This window comes from Salvia hispanica, chromosome 5 (genome assembly GCF_029641045.1).
Source record: "Salvia hispanica isolate PSC_SH4W2 chromosome 5, Shi_PSC_v1, whole genome shotgun sequence".
NCBI lineage: Eukaryota > Viridiplantae > Streptophyta > Magnoliopsida > Lamiales > Lamiaceae > Salvia > Salvia hispanica.
This window is the reverse complement of record NC_142696.1, coordinates 27,289,167-27,302,952: the sequence shown is the minus strand read 5'-3', so window position 1 is coordinate 27,302,952 and position 13,786 is coordinate 27,289,167. Positions and strand designations below refer to the sequence as shown.

The 13,786-nt window shown below is 42.1% G+C and overlaps 1 non-coding gene across 1 annotated transcript; it reads right to left on the bottom strand.

Moving 5' to 3' along the window:
* Positions 1-5,485: 5,485 nt before the first annotated feature.
* Positions 5,486-5,592, bottom strand: LOC148926568 (small nucleolar RNA R71). The gene has a single exon (XR_016131886.1). It is a non-coding gene; the product is annotated as a small nucleolar RNA R71 (small nucleolar RNA).
* Between the last annotated feature and the right edge of the window lie 8,194 nt (positions 5,593-13,786).

The window sequence follows — 13,786 nt, the reverse complement described above, 5'->3', positions numbered from 1 at the left end:
CTTATACAAAGTTCTAATCAAGTCATCAATTTATACAATTTCATCCAACAATCAAATAAACACAGCTAAAATAATCAAAATAACTCAAATCCCCAATTCTAGACAGAAGATAAAAATTCTCACCAATACACTGACAACCAAAAGCACAAAGCTTGAAGTCAAAACCACAAACATTAACTTAGGAAGTGAGATAATCAAAAGAGGAATTCAATTTCTACCTTAAATTGCAAGGAACTTGAGTTTGGGGAAACAAAGCTTCAACCTTGAAATCTATTAATGGAGGATGGAGAAGATATAGAGGAAGACGCTGTGAGCAAGAAGGATAGGGAAAATTGTCGGCGGCCACGGCGCCGCCGGAGGAGCAGAAGATGGCGGTCAGGAGGCGAGCCGATGTTTTTTTGGTTTGTTGCTCTAAGAGTATCCACAATAGGGTGGACACTTTGGCTGGACACTTTTATGTTTTTTGTCCATAGCCACTTTTTATTTGTCCACGGCCACAAAAAAAAGTTTCCGCAGCAATAGTGGACACTTATTTTAGCCACATTTCACTTTATTTTATTTGTTGTATATTTTAATTCAATTACAATTAAAATTATCAGACTAAAAAAAATTAGATAAAAACGGCTAATAAAACAAATTAAAATTGAAAACTAAATTTTCGTCGGATTAAAGTAAGGGGAAAATTACAACGAAAATTTGATCTACGGAAAATCACACATGTTCTTCACGCTACGCCGCCTCCCCTACGAGCCCAGACCTCTTCAATCAAATCGACCTGGAGTTGGTCATGTGATGTGCTCATGCGTATATCAGCGAGACGTTGGATCAGATATTCATTACTATGTGGTACACCCATCTGTATCGGCGCGGTGGCAACGCCGTGACTTGTACTTGCACCATCTTCCGGTGCCCAACGTTCTGCAGCAAATCCTTCATCTTCTATTATCATATTGTGCAATATGATACACGCTAACATAATATTCGCGACATCATCTTCGTGCCAAACTCGTGCCGGGCAGCGTATAATGGCCCATCGCGATTGGAGCACACCAAAAGCTCGCTCAACATCTTTCCTAGCGGCCTCTTGTTTTCGCGCAAAATATTGTCTCCTCGCTCCAGCCGGTTGGCGAAGTGTCTTGACGAATACGGACCAACGAGGGTATATTCCATCTGCCAAATAGTATCCCATGCGATACTGCGTGCCGTTTGTTACGAAACTGATCTCTGGACCCTCTCTCCGGCACTTATCATTAAAGAGAGGCGACGACTGCAGAATGTTGATGTCGTTATTCGAACCTGCAACACCAAAATACGCATGCCAGATCCGCAAACAATAGTCAGCAACGGCTTCCAGGATCATCGAAGGATGTTTGCTTTTGAAACCAGTAGTGAACTGGCCTTTCCACGCCACCGGACAGTTTTTCCACTCCCAATGCATGCATTCAATGTTGCCCATCATCCCTGGGAAACTGTGCACCGCACCGTGCATATCAAGCAGTCTCTGGCACTTATCAGAGGTTGGCTTTCGTAGGAACTCCGGACTAAAAGACTTCCCGCATGCCCTTACAAAACTGCCGGAGAACCTCTAGACTAGTCGTCTCACCCATCTGTAGGTATTCGTCGAACATATCAGCCGATCCGGCCAGTGCAATCACTCTGGAGGTTGAAGCAACCGTACCGGTCCGCCAATGTCGTCGCTATATGGGTGAAGAGCGGTCGCGACAGTCTGAAACGCCGACGGAAAATCTCAGTTGGGTAACGGGGGTTAGCGCTAAAGTAGTCTGCCATAAGCCGCTCAGCCGCTCCGACATGGTCTCGTGGAAGTGTCCGAAGATGACGAATCTCACGAGGGATCGCCGCCGCCGCCTCATCCTCCTCGTCGGCTTCCCTCTGCACCTCTTGAATCAAAGAATCCCATGCTTCATTCCACAAATCATCCATAAATAGCAATGGAAGTCCACAAATTTTTAGAGATAGAAAATTTGGATAGAAAGTGAAATGAGTATGAAGATGTGTGTGGAGAGAAGATGAAAATGGAGGAATATTTATAATAAAAACAATTAAAAATTCGAAATTTAAAAAAAAAAATGGAAATCGACGACCGCCGCGGCGGTTTCGCCGTGCAATAGATAGCCGCGGCGGCCGCTGCTTTTCTCTCTCCTTCGGCTCGTCCTCGGCGCTTCGGGGGCGAAAGCCCTTCCGCCCCACAAAAGTCGTTCGCCTCCGGGGCGGCCGCTTCCACCACAATAGACCGCCCGCGATCGGGGCGGCCGCCGCGCCGCCCCTATTGTGGATGCTCTAAGTTAGAGTTCAAGAGATTCATAGAGAATTCTAGAGTGATAGATATTTAGTATGTGTTTGGGTGAAATGTGTGTGGGAGTATTCTAGAATCTATATCCTAATTCTAGCGTGTGTGTGTGTTTAGGAAATAGGACTTAATTTCTTTATCTAGTTTTTATTTAATTATTTTCATCATCTGGACATATTTCACATGCATATTATTTTAACATTTAGCTAACACACAGATATAAGCACAAATAAAAAGGCATTACACAAATGCTCTAATATTTTTCCATTTTCATATCAAGTTTCTAGTACTACTAATTTCACCCAATAAATCAAATACGAACACTTAAACCTTATTTAATTTGCTAGGGTGCATCTTCGGTCAAGTCAGACAACCTGCAAAACATTTGAAAATCAAACTCATTAGTTCAAAACGTTTACAAGTAATCAATTCACAATTAAATAATTTCAAAATTACTTTTGAAAATACCTAAAAATATAATAGCTTCTTCTTCTTCTTCTTCTTCTTCTTCTTCTTCTTCTTCTTCTTTATATATATATATATATATATATATAGGGGTGTGTTAGGCTCCTTTGCACCCTAAGTGTCATATTTCCTTCTTAATCTCAGCCCTTGGATCCTTGAATTGGATGGTTGTGATCAATGCATTATTAGTCTATAATGTTGCATTATTAGCCGTTGTGCATTATTAGAATGAAAATGTGCATTATTAGTCTATAATGTTGCATTATTAGCCACTGTGCATTATTAGAATGAAAATGTGCATTATTAAATGACACGTGGCATTAATCTAACCGTCAGATGACAAAATCGTGGGGCTAGGATTAAGAAGAAAAAAGGACAAAAGATATGAAAAGGATTTGAATACATCCCTATATATATAAAAGGACAAAAGATATGAAAAGGACAAATGACACGTGGCATTAATCAATGTCGAACCAATTTTAAAGACCGAACTAGAGACCAAATCTGGGCCATTAGATCTAGTTTTTTTGATGAGATGTGCTGCTATGAAAATTTTTTCTGCTTCATTACTAGCCTATTTTACTTCATTGTTGATGCGCCCGGATTTTGCATTGTTTTAAGGCCATTATTTGGTCCGTTTTTGTTATCAAAATCACTCTACATGTCCATTATTTGCATATTCTATACATTTTGGTATTTTGACGTGTTTTGTGAGAAATGTGCATATTTGAGCCGAAAGGGGAGTAAAAACGCATAGTCTGGAAATCTGGAGTCAGACGGCGACCAGCGACCGCCGCGAAGTTGTACGGCGACCGCCGGCGCCCGGCGGTCAGAGCTATGTGGCGGCCCGCCTCGGAAATTTACGCTAGGAGAAGAGTCTCGCCCGGCGACCACCGGAGGACATGTGGCGGTCCGCCACCGAAGGGTCAGAGTCTCTGGACTCCAACGCGGCGACCGCCGGCCAAGGTGCGGCGGCCCGCCGGAGAAAGGCGGCGAATCCGACCAGCCCTAGATTTGCTCCAAGATTTACCAAACTCTGAAGATCTTTTCCTTCTATGATGAGGAATAATCTTCCCCTATAAATAGGACCTCAAGCTTCATCAAAAGGAGTTTCACACAACAAAAACACATTCATAGAGAAAGAGAATGACTACTTGCAACATTCATAGAGATCAAAAGCTAGAGTACTTCAATTGTGCAAGGAGTTGGAGAAGGATTTCAAGAACATCAAGAACGACAAGGATTCAACCTACGGGTTTTATTTGCTTTAGTTTTATGTTCAAATTGTTTTCCCTTCAATCTATGTTTTTAGTTTATTCAGTCATGTGTAACTAAACTCATAGGATTCTAGGGATGTGTTAGTAGCAACTTTGGTTATACAATTCCGTTTTCTATTTAATATCCGTTTTGTTTTTACTTTGTTACTTCCCTAAGTTAATCATGATGCTTCATAATTGAGTGACACAATTATGTATGATTCAATACAACTTGCTTCATAACTGTGACAGAGTTCTAGCGAGTTAGATCCACTTAGTAGACACTACAGTTAGCTTCCTTTAAAACGGCACTGTTAATTGAGAGTGAGGGCTTTTCAAGGGTCTTAGGAGCTTTTTGGAGTTACGTGTTAGGATTGACAACCCTAATGTTAGTAATCAACGTTTGTATCGCATGAGCATAAGCTAGGTGACTCGTCCTTTCAAAGTATTAACTGTGCTAGGGTATTGTAGTTTGGAATTTGTATAACCATAAAAGTGAAAGCACATCCCTGGAATTCCCCTTATCTCTATACTTTTCTCTCCGTGATTTGCTTGCATTTAGTTGTTTACTGTTTTTAATATTTACTGTTTTCAAAAGTTTCCAAAAATTCTTGTTTCTCCAGATTTCTAGTAGAAGATAGACACTTTGTGTACATCTTCCCCGTGTTCGATACCCGGTACTAACCTTTTGCTATACTATACCTACTCTGTATACTTGCAGGTATTTATAGTGCAAATAAAAAGTGCATCAAGTTTTTGGCGCCGTTGCCGGGGAAGACAATTCACTTTGGAGTGATATCTTCAAACGATAATTTTACTACTTTGGATTTTTATTGCTTTTTGTTTTAATTTTTTTTTTTTTTTTGTTTTCGAGTCTTGCAGGTTTTGTATGCGAACGCGTTCTGGGAAGTACATCTTAGAGCCGCTTGATTTAGAACTTGAAAGAACTTGTAGGATAATAAGAAGTGAAAAAGGATCAGGAACAATGGGTGACCGAACAGATATTGAGAAGCTGCAGGAGATGGTGAAGTTGCTGATGGATGAGAGAGATGCGGAGAGAGCAGCCCGAGAAGCCATGGAAAAGAAGAACAGAGAAACATTACCTGTGATGAACATGTTCAATCATGGGAATATGATCACTTTTCCTAACGGCCCTCGTATTGATGCTAACAATTTTGAGTTACGCATGCCCCTTATCCAAAGGGTCGAGCAAACTCCTTTTGTAGGTAGGGCGACTGAAGATGCTAACCGCCATCTCTCCAAATTCGTGGAAATCGCAAACACTCTGAAATTAAATGGTGTCGACGACGATGCCATACGGGTAAGACTTTTTCCATTCTCATTGATTGATTCTGCTAAGGAGTGGTTTGAGTGTATGCCACCAAAAAAGGTCTCCACATGGAAGGACATCGTAGCTACCTTCCTCGACAAATACTACCCGCCAGGCACTATTTTGAAGCTCAAAAGTGAGATCTTTCAATTCACACAAGGCCATGACGAGCCCCTCTATGAGGCATTTGCTCGTTTCAAAGCTCTTCTTCGAAAGTGCCCAAACCATGGTTTTTCCATAGACCATCAGGTAGGAATCCTCTATAATGGATTTAATGAGAAAATATGTGTTATGCTTGATTCAGGGGCAAATGGAGGATTTCTAAGAAAGACAGGAGAGGATGCCATGGCGGTGATCGAGGAGTTCGCCACCAACAGTCGGGGGTGGTCGAAGGAAAGGCATGCCACGAGAAGAGTAGCAGCCATAGAAGAGGCCGAAGAAAATTCTTTTGCTAAGGAGTTAGCAGAACTTAGAGTCAGGATTGATCAAATGGACATCTCGAGGAAGGAAGATCCAATTCCGGCAACTTCCATAGTGGCGGTCAAGGCACCCGAAACTGCCATATCAACTGTGGAAGAAATCAACTACGTGCAAGGAGGCGGTCCCAGAAACTACAATAACAATTATCGCCCTAATCAGGGGGGCGGTAATTTCAATAATTATAATGGGAACCGTCCGCACCCAAATCTTTCTTATTCTAACAATAATTACTTGCAACCCCCTGCAGGATTTAATGTTAGCAAAGGAGGAGTGGTTGAGCCGATGAAGAAGGAAGACAAGTATGAACAAGGAATCACGAAGATTTTGGAGGTAATTACGCAAGATAGGAAGATTAATGACACCAAGATCGGAGTGGTCGAAGCAAGGATAAACAACCTCGAGCAAGGAATGAACACAATCTCGGCAGCTGTAACCAATATTACCACTCAAATGGAGCAAATTCAGAAGAAGTTAGATGAGGATAGAGCAAAGGCAGCAGCAAGAGTGGATGATATTAACAAGAAGTGGGTGGCAAAGCAGAAATCTGGGGACTGCCCAGTCGCCGGCGGACCGCCGAACACCCCGCAGCGGCCCGCCACTGAGACGGCAGAGTCAACCACGCAGGACTGCCCAGTCGCCGGCGGACCGCCGCACACCCCGCAGCGGCCCGCCACTGAGAAGGCAGAATCGTCCACTAAGCAGGAGCTTGTGCGGCACAACGGGATTGTACTCCCTTTTCAGCCAAAGAGGAAGTTCAAGCTTGAAGAGCAGTTCAAGCAATTCCTTAACATGTTTTGCAAAGTCCATACTAACATTCCACTTGTTGAATCGTTGCAGGAGATACCAAAGTATGCGAAGCTACTAAGGGAGGCGGTAATGAGGAAAAAAAAGCCGACCAAAGCCGACCTTAAGCTACCGCATCATTGCAGCGAGATCATCCAAAAGGAAAGGGCAGTGAAGCAAAGAGATCCGGGCCAGTTCATCATTAGGTGCCGAATTGGAGAAGGGAAGGTTGACAAAGCACTGTGCGACTTAGGATCGTCCATCAATCTCATGCCACTGAAGTACTACGAAAAGCTCAACATCGGGCCACTCAAATCTTCAGATGTAACACTCAGGTTGGCCGATAACTCGTCCATCAAGACTGTAGGTATGATTGAGGATGTCTTAGTTAAAGTTGATGATTTTATTTTTCCTGCCGACTTTATTGTGCTTGACATGAAAGTAGACAAGAACGTCCCTCTAATCTTAGGGAGAGATTTTCTTGCCACTTGCAAAGCTTTGATTGATATAGGTCGTGGCGAGATCACAATCAGTGATAATCATGGTCAATCCACCTATAAGATCGAGAGCGAGATGCTAAAGTTTGAGGAGGCAAAGCGGGCAAAAATGGAACAACAGTGCAGAGCAGTCATGGCTACCGACTTGACCAAGTCCAAAGATCCCTTTGAAGCGGAGGATCCTTCTACCTCCACTATCTACATTGTCAAAGAGGTAAGACACTCTTCTAAAAAGGGTGATGCTAATTCTTCTACATCTGCTCCACAGAAGAAGAAACAGAAGAGAAAGAAAACACCCAAAGAGGACCCCGAGATATACGTCATCAAAACGAAAGAGGGGAAGTACAAGTGGTGGAAGAAGCTAGGGACCAAATTGCTCCCTATGCCAATTTTCAACACTCGAGTTATTGATCCGCCCAACTAGTGGGCCACTTCAAGTCGAGCTAACGACTTTAACAAAAGCGCTTATTGGGAGGCAACCCAATTTTCTTTTACTTTTTTTATTTTCTCGTTTTTTTTTATGTTCTGTTAAAAAAAAAAAAAAAAATTTGGTGGCGGTCGCCGCACTTAAAGCACGACGGTCGCCACACGTGTGTTAACATGTGCAGGAAGGATCGGGCCTAGGGCAGGCTTAGGGCGGGCCAGAGTAACCGCTGCACGGGCCGCGGCGGCCCGCCAGGATTGCTATTTACGAAGGCCCGTGTGGCGGCCCGCCACGAGAGACGCGGCGGTCGCCACACGCAGTCCAGAGACGGGATTTCCACCATAAAAGGATAATGGGATCAAAAGGGAAACCGGAGAATGCAAAGAACTTTGGCATTAGCCTTGCCACGGAAGAGCAAAAGGCTATGTGGAAGAAAGTGTCGGCCCGAGAAACGGCACCTTCTAGATATCCCCACGATTTCCCTCTCCAAACTTTGGGGATCATGGAGGATTTTTGGAAGTTGTGCGACGTGGGTGATGGGAATGGCCTCGTCTACATGTTCCAAAGGAAGTGGCCATCGTTTCGAAAGTATACTCTCGAGTTCCTCAGCTCGCTAAAGGTTACTAAGGATCGCCGCCAAAATTTTCCACTTAGCATCGATTTCTGCCTAGGGAACCGTTGGCACTCGCTCACCATGGAAGAGCTTAGTGGGATCTTCCATTGCTTCGACCCCAACCCCGAAGAGGACAATGAATATGAATTTTCCGAGGTTTGGGGGGCGATGACAAATGAGCAAGAGCATGCAGCGGGCTATGCCAAGTCTTCATCAATTCGCAACCCCGTCTTGAGGTACCTCCATCGTGCTATGACTCAGCTTATGTTTGCTCGTATCGATGGGGGAAGTGTCTCCCAAACGGAGCTCAACGTGATGTGGTGCCTACTCAACAAGAAGGGAATCGATTATGGGACCCTCTTTACTTACTATGTGGATAGGATCACGAAGAAAGACGGGGGCGTCATTTGTTGTGGGGGATTGATTACGGCAATTGGCGAACATTTGGGGGTCTCTTTTGCCGGTATGACGGAGGATGGTGGAGAAAAGTTTATCACTTATGAGGTGCTATTTTCGGTGGGGCTTTTGAAGACCGATCATTGGGGTCAAGGGTATTTTATGCAAGTAGCGGGGGATCATTTTCCCGTTCCACTCCCGCAATTGACCAAGGTCGATGTTTGGGAAAACCAAGCCAATTGGAAGCTCGACACACCCGCCCACCGGAGAGCTATCGAGGCTAACCCCGTCAATGGGGAATTTAGAAAGAGGAACATTCCCTCTCGCATTCCTCAATTTGAGCCCGATGAGGATTCCGCATTTGATGTCATTGATAACTATGAAGAAGGCGCGGAGCATTCACAAGCTCAAAGGAGTGAAGCACCGCCACCACCGCAATCCCAACCACGACGAGAAGAGGAAGAAGAAGAAGAGGAAGTGGAAGGACATCGCCGCCGGACAAGAGCGAACCGCCGCCGCGGGAGGCCAAATCCGGAAGAGGAGTTTCAAGTCAACACCTCCGCCCAATTAGGAGAAATTTTCTCCTATATGCAAAACATGTCCAACGCTTGGGACAATCGATGGGCGGAGCAACAAGCGGAGAATGCCTACAACCGCCAAGGGTGGACGGCTCAAGGCGATTGGCGCACGGCGGAGCAAGAATTTTGGGAGCAACAACGTTTGGAAGACGTTCATCGGCGTCAACAATATGAAGAGCTCCGAAGGATGGCCGCCGAAGCTAGAGAGGAACGAGAGACAATGAGGAGTGATATCACGTACCTCGTTGGAGCTTTCGAGGATCTTAGCGCCCGTTTCCCTCCACCTCCTCAAGATTGAAGAAGTCAAGCTCGATGACTTTAAATGAGCATTTGTACCATGTTTTTGGAGATTTTTGAGACGATTTATTTCCTTGTTTTAACAATTTTTGCTTTAATTTTAAGTATTTTTGGTTTTTGTTTAATTTTGTGCTTTGCAAAAATTTTCGCAGGTTCTGACCTCTCCGTGGCGACCGCCGCAAGCTCTGCGGCGGTCCGCCACCTGAACGCTGGAAAGCATCTTTGACGTGCGGCGACCGCCGAACAGCTGCGGCGGACCGCCACCTGGGCACAATTTTCCAGCGCGAATTTTCACCCCGCTCAACCTCTACGCGAAATTTTTCAGGGTACGTTTTTGTTTTCAGTAGTATACTCACGTCCCTACCGACTCTACAAACTTATTTTACACTTTGTTGTAAATAAGTTTGGGGGGATGAAGTGGTGGACCGTGAGTTTAGGGTTTTCTTTTTGTTGTTAGTTTGTTTTTGCTTTAATTTTCCAAAAACCCGTAGGAGATTTTTGTGTTCTAAAAATGTTTTCTTGAATCCATGTCATGAACATAACATGAAGAACTTAGAAACACGCATGCTTAGGGACACATTAGACCGAGTTACCAATGATATTATATTCCATCTATGTTTAAGTGTGGCTTAACGTTTTGATATGATGGTTGGGTGAAAAGGTGCATAATTAGTGAATTGCTTGTTCGCCTTGAATCGTGCTTTTACCTTGTAAGATTTGAGCCTTAAATTCTTTCTTGTGTGATTTATCTGTATGCATGTATATGTTTCTAGAACTTGCTCCTAGTCTGCCTAAGTTTACATAGTGTTTAAGTTGATTTAGGAGGATGTTAGGCTGTCTTTTCTTAGCTACTTTTATATCCAAAATTTTCGACCCTCTCAAATTTTTCCTTTGGAGCCAATTTTGAGCCTTTAAGCCTTTTCTTTGGAAGCCAAAATAAATGGGGGGACAATTCCTTGGGTTAGTATAGTTTTTGTTATCTTCTTTTGTAAAAGAATTGGAGAGATAAGGAGGAAAGTATAAAAAGTAGTGTGCTTAATATTAAGAAAGTACAAGTTGTGAAATTGAGAAAAATTCCAAATATGTGCTTGATCATAGAAAAAAAAAAGAAAGGGTGTGTAAAAAAAGAAGAAAAAAAAAAAAATGTGTGAAAGGTTGTGAAAAGAAAATAAAATCAAAGGATTGAAAGTAAATTGAAGGAGAAAAATAAAGTGTTAGAAGTGCCTTAAGTTTTAGAAAAGTGGAGTCATCTTAACTCTACTTGGGATATTTTTATATTTGAGTCACTTTTTAGCCAAATATTCCTCACCTACCAAAGAGCCTACGTTACAACCGAAAAGAAAGACCTTTCGGACTTTTGATGCTTAATCACATTGAGTAGAGGAGGGATTAGACTTTGAGCAAGCCTATGGTAAACATTGCATGATGCATGATTTGAGTGATTTACACTTTACCTTTATACACTTTGAGAGTGAGAGAAAGAACACTTCCCATCTTTGGAAGTTTGCCACATGTGAGTGCTTGAATTCAAGGTGTTCCACGAGTTAGTAATGAAAGTTCACTATTAAGCCTTGCTTGATTTGATTGTGTTAATCCATGCTTAATCTATTCTTTCATCTTTTGAGGCAATTATGACGTCTAGTCCTTGTGCATTCCGTGCGTCTATTCTTGTGTCTTTAGTGTTTTGTTCGAGGACAAACAAAAACGTAAGTTTGGGGGAGTTGATACGCCCGGATTTTGCACTGTTTTAAGGCCATTATTTGGTCCGTTTTTGTTATCAAAATCACTCTACATGTCCATTATTTGCATATTCTATACATTTTGGTATTTTGACGTGTTTTGTGAGAAATGTGCATATTTGAGCCGAAAGGGGAGTAAAAACGCATAGTCTGGAAATCTGGAGTCAGACGGCGACCAGCGACCGCCGCGAAGTTGTACGGCGACCGCCGGCGCCCGGCGGTCAGAGCTATGTGGCGGGCCGCCTCGGAAATTTACGCTAGGAGAAGAGTCTCTCCCGGCGACCGCCGGAGGACATGTGGCGGTCCGCCACCGAAGGGTCAGAGTCTCTGGACTCCAACGCGGCGACCGCCCGCCAAGGTGCGGCGGCCCGCCGGAGAAAGGCGGCGAATCCGACCAGCCCTAGATTTGCTCCAAGATTTACCAAACTTTGAAGATCTTTTCCTTCTATGATGAGGAATAATCTTCCCCTATAAATAGGACCTCAAGCTTCATCAAAAGGAGTTTCACACAACAAGAACACATTCATAGAGAAAGAGAGTGACTACTTGCAACATTTATAGAGATCAAAAGCTAGAGTACTTCAATTGTGCAAGGAGTTGGAGAAGGATTTCAAGAACATCCAGAACGACAAGGATTCAACCTACGGGTTTTATTTGCTTTAGTTTTATGTTCAAATTGTTTTCCCTTCAATCTATGTTTTTAGTTTATTCAGTCATGTGTAACTAAACTCATAGGATTCTAGGGATGTGTTAGTAGCAACTTTGGTTATACAATTCCGTTTTCTATTTAATATCCGTTTTGTTTTTACTTTGTTTCTTCCCTAAGTTAATCATGATGCTTCATAATTGAGTGACACAATTATGTATGATTCAATACAACTTGCTTCATAACTGTGACAAAGTTCTAGCGAGTTAGATCCACTTAGTAGACACTACAGTTAGCTTCCTTTAAAACGGCACTGTTAATTGAGAGTGAGGGCTTTTCAAGGGTCTTAGGAGCTTTTTGGAGTTACGTGTTAGGATTGACAACCCTAATGTTAGTAATCAACGTTTGTATCGCATGAGCATAAGCTAGGTGACTCGTCCTTTCAAAGTATTAACTGTGCTAGGGTATTGTAGTTTGGAATTTGTATAACCATAAAAGTGAAAGCACGTCCCTGGAATTCCCCTTATCTCTATACTTTTCTCTCCGTGATTTGCTTGCATTTAGTTGTTTACTGTTTTTAATATTTACTGTTTTCAAAAGTTTCCAAAAATTCTTGTTTCTCCAGATTTCTAGTAGAAGATAGACACTTTGTGTACATCTTCCCCGTGTTCGATACCGGTACTAACCTTTTGCTATACTATACCTACTCTGTATACTTGCAGGTATTTATAGTGCAAATAAAAAGTGCATCAATTGTATAGGTTTATTACTTCATTCTGTACCTAATACCTTGAAACTACAACATGTTTTTACTTGCTTCCAGTAGGTTTTGAAATGATTCAACATATGTTTCATTCAAATTCATTGACGTGGGTTTTTGTTTGATTAACATTTAAAAATGCAATTTATTCAAGTGAGTTTATTACTTCATTTAGGAACGTTATTACTTCATTGGATAAGATTTTTACTTTATTCCAGTAGGACTTCAAATGTTTCTACACATACTTCATTCCAATAATTTAGTACATTATTCCATGTGTTTATTAAACCAATATTAGCGTCATGGCGGTGGTGATAGATATTGTAGAGAGAAAGAACGGCACGCGACGGCGAAACCACATTTACGTACTGGAATGAAGTAAAACCTACTGGAATGAAGTAAAAACCTACTAGAATGAAGTAAAAACCTACTAAAATGAAGTAATATATTCTGGAATGAAGTTAAATCTTCGTAACATGTTAGTATGACTTATTTACCTTCAGATGAATTAAAATAGGCTCGTGATGAAGGCGAAAATAATTTATAAATTTGTGTATCTCATCCATAAAAAATTAGATCTAAAAATCCTAATTTGGTATGGTTCGGTGGTTCGGTCTTTAAGAGTGGATTTGTGGATAATGCAACTCTATATAGATATATATATATAGGGATGTATTCAAATCCTTTTCATATCTTTTGTCCTTTTTCCTTCTTAATCCTAGCCCCACGATTTTGTCATCTGACGGTTAGATTAATGCCACGTGTCATTTAATAATGCACATTTTCATTCTAATAATGCACAGCGGCTAATAATGCAACATTATAGACTAATAATGCATTGATCACAACCATCCAATTCAAGGATCCAAGGGCTGAGATTAAGAAGGAAATAGGACACTTAGGGTGCAAAGGAGCTTAACGCATATATAGGGGTGCGTTAGGCTCCTTTGCACCCTAAGTGTCCTATTTCCTTCTTAATCTCAGCCCTTGGATCCTTGAATTGGATGGTTGTGATCAATGCATTATTAGTCTATAATGTTGCATTATTAGCCGCTGTGCATTATTAGAATGAAAATGTACATTATTAGTCTATAATGTTGCATTATTAGCCGCTGTGCATTATTAGAATGAAAATGTGCATTATTAAATGACACGTGGCATTAATCTAACCGTCAGATGACAAAATCGTGGGGCTAGGATTAAGAAGGAAAAAG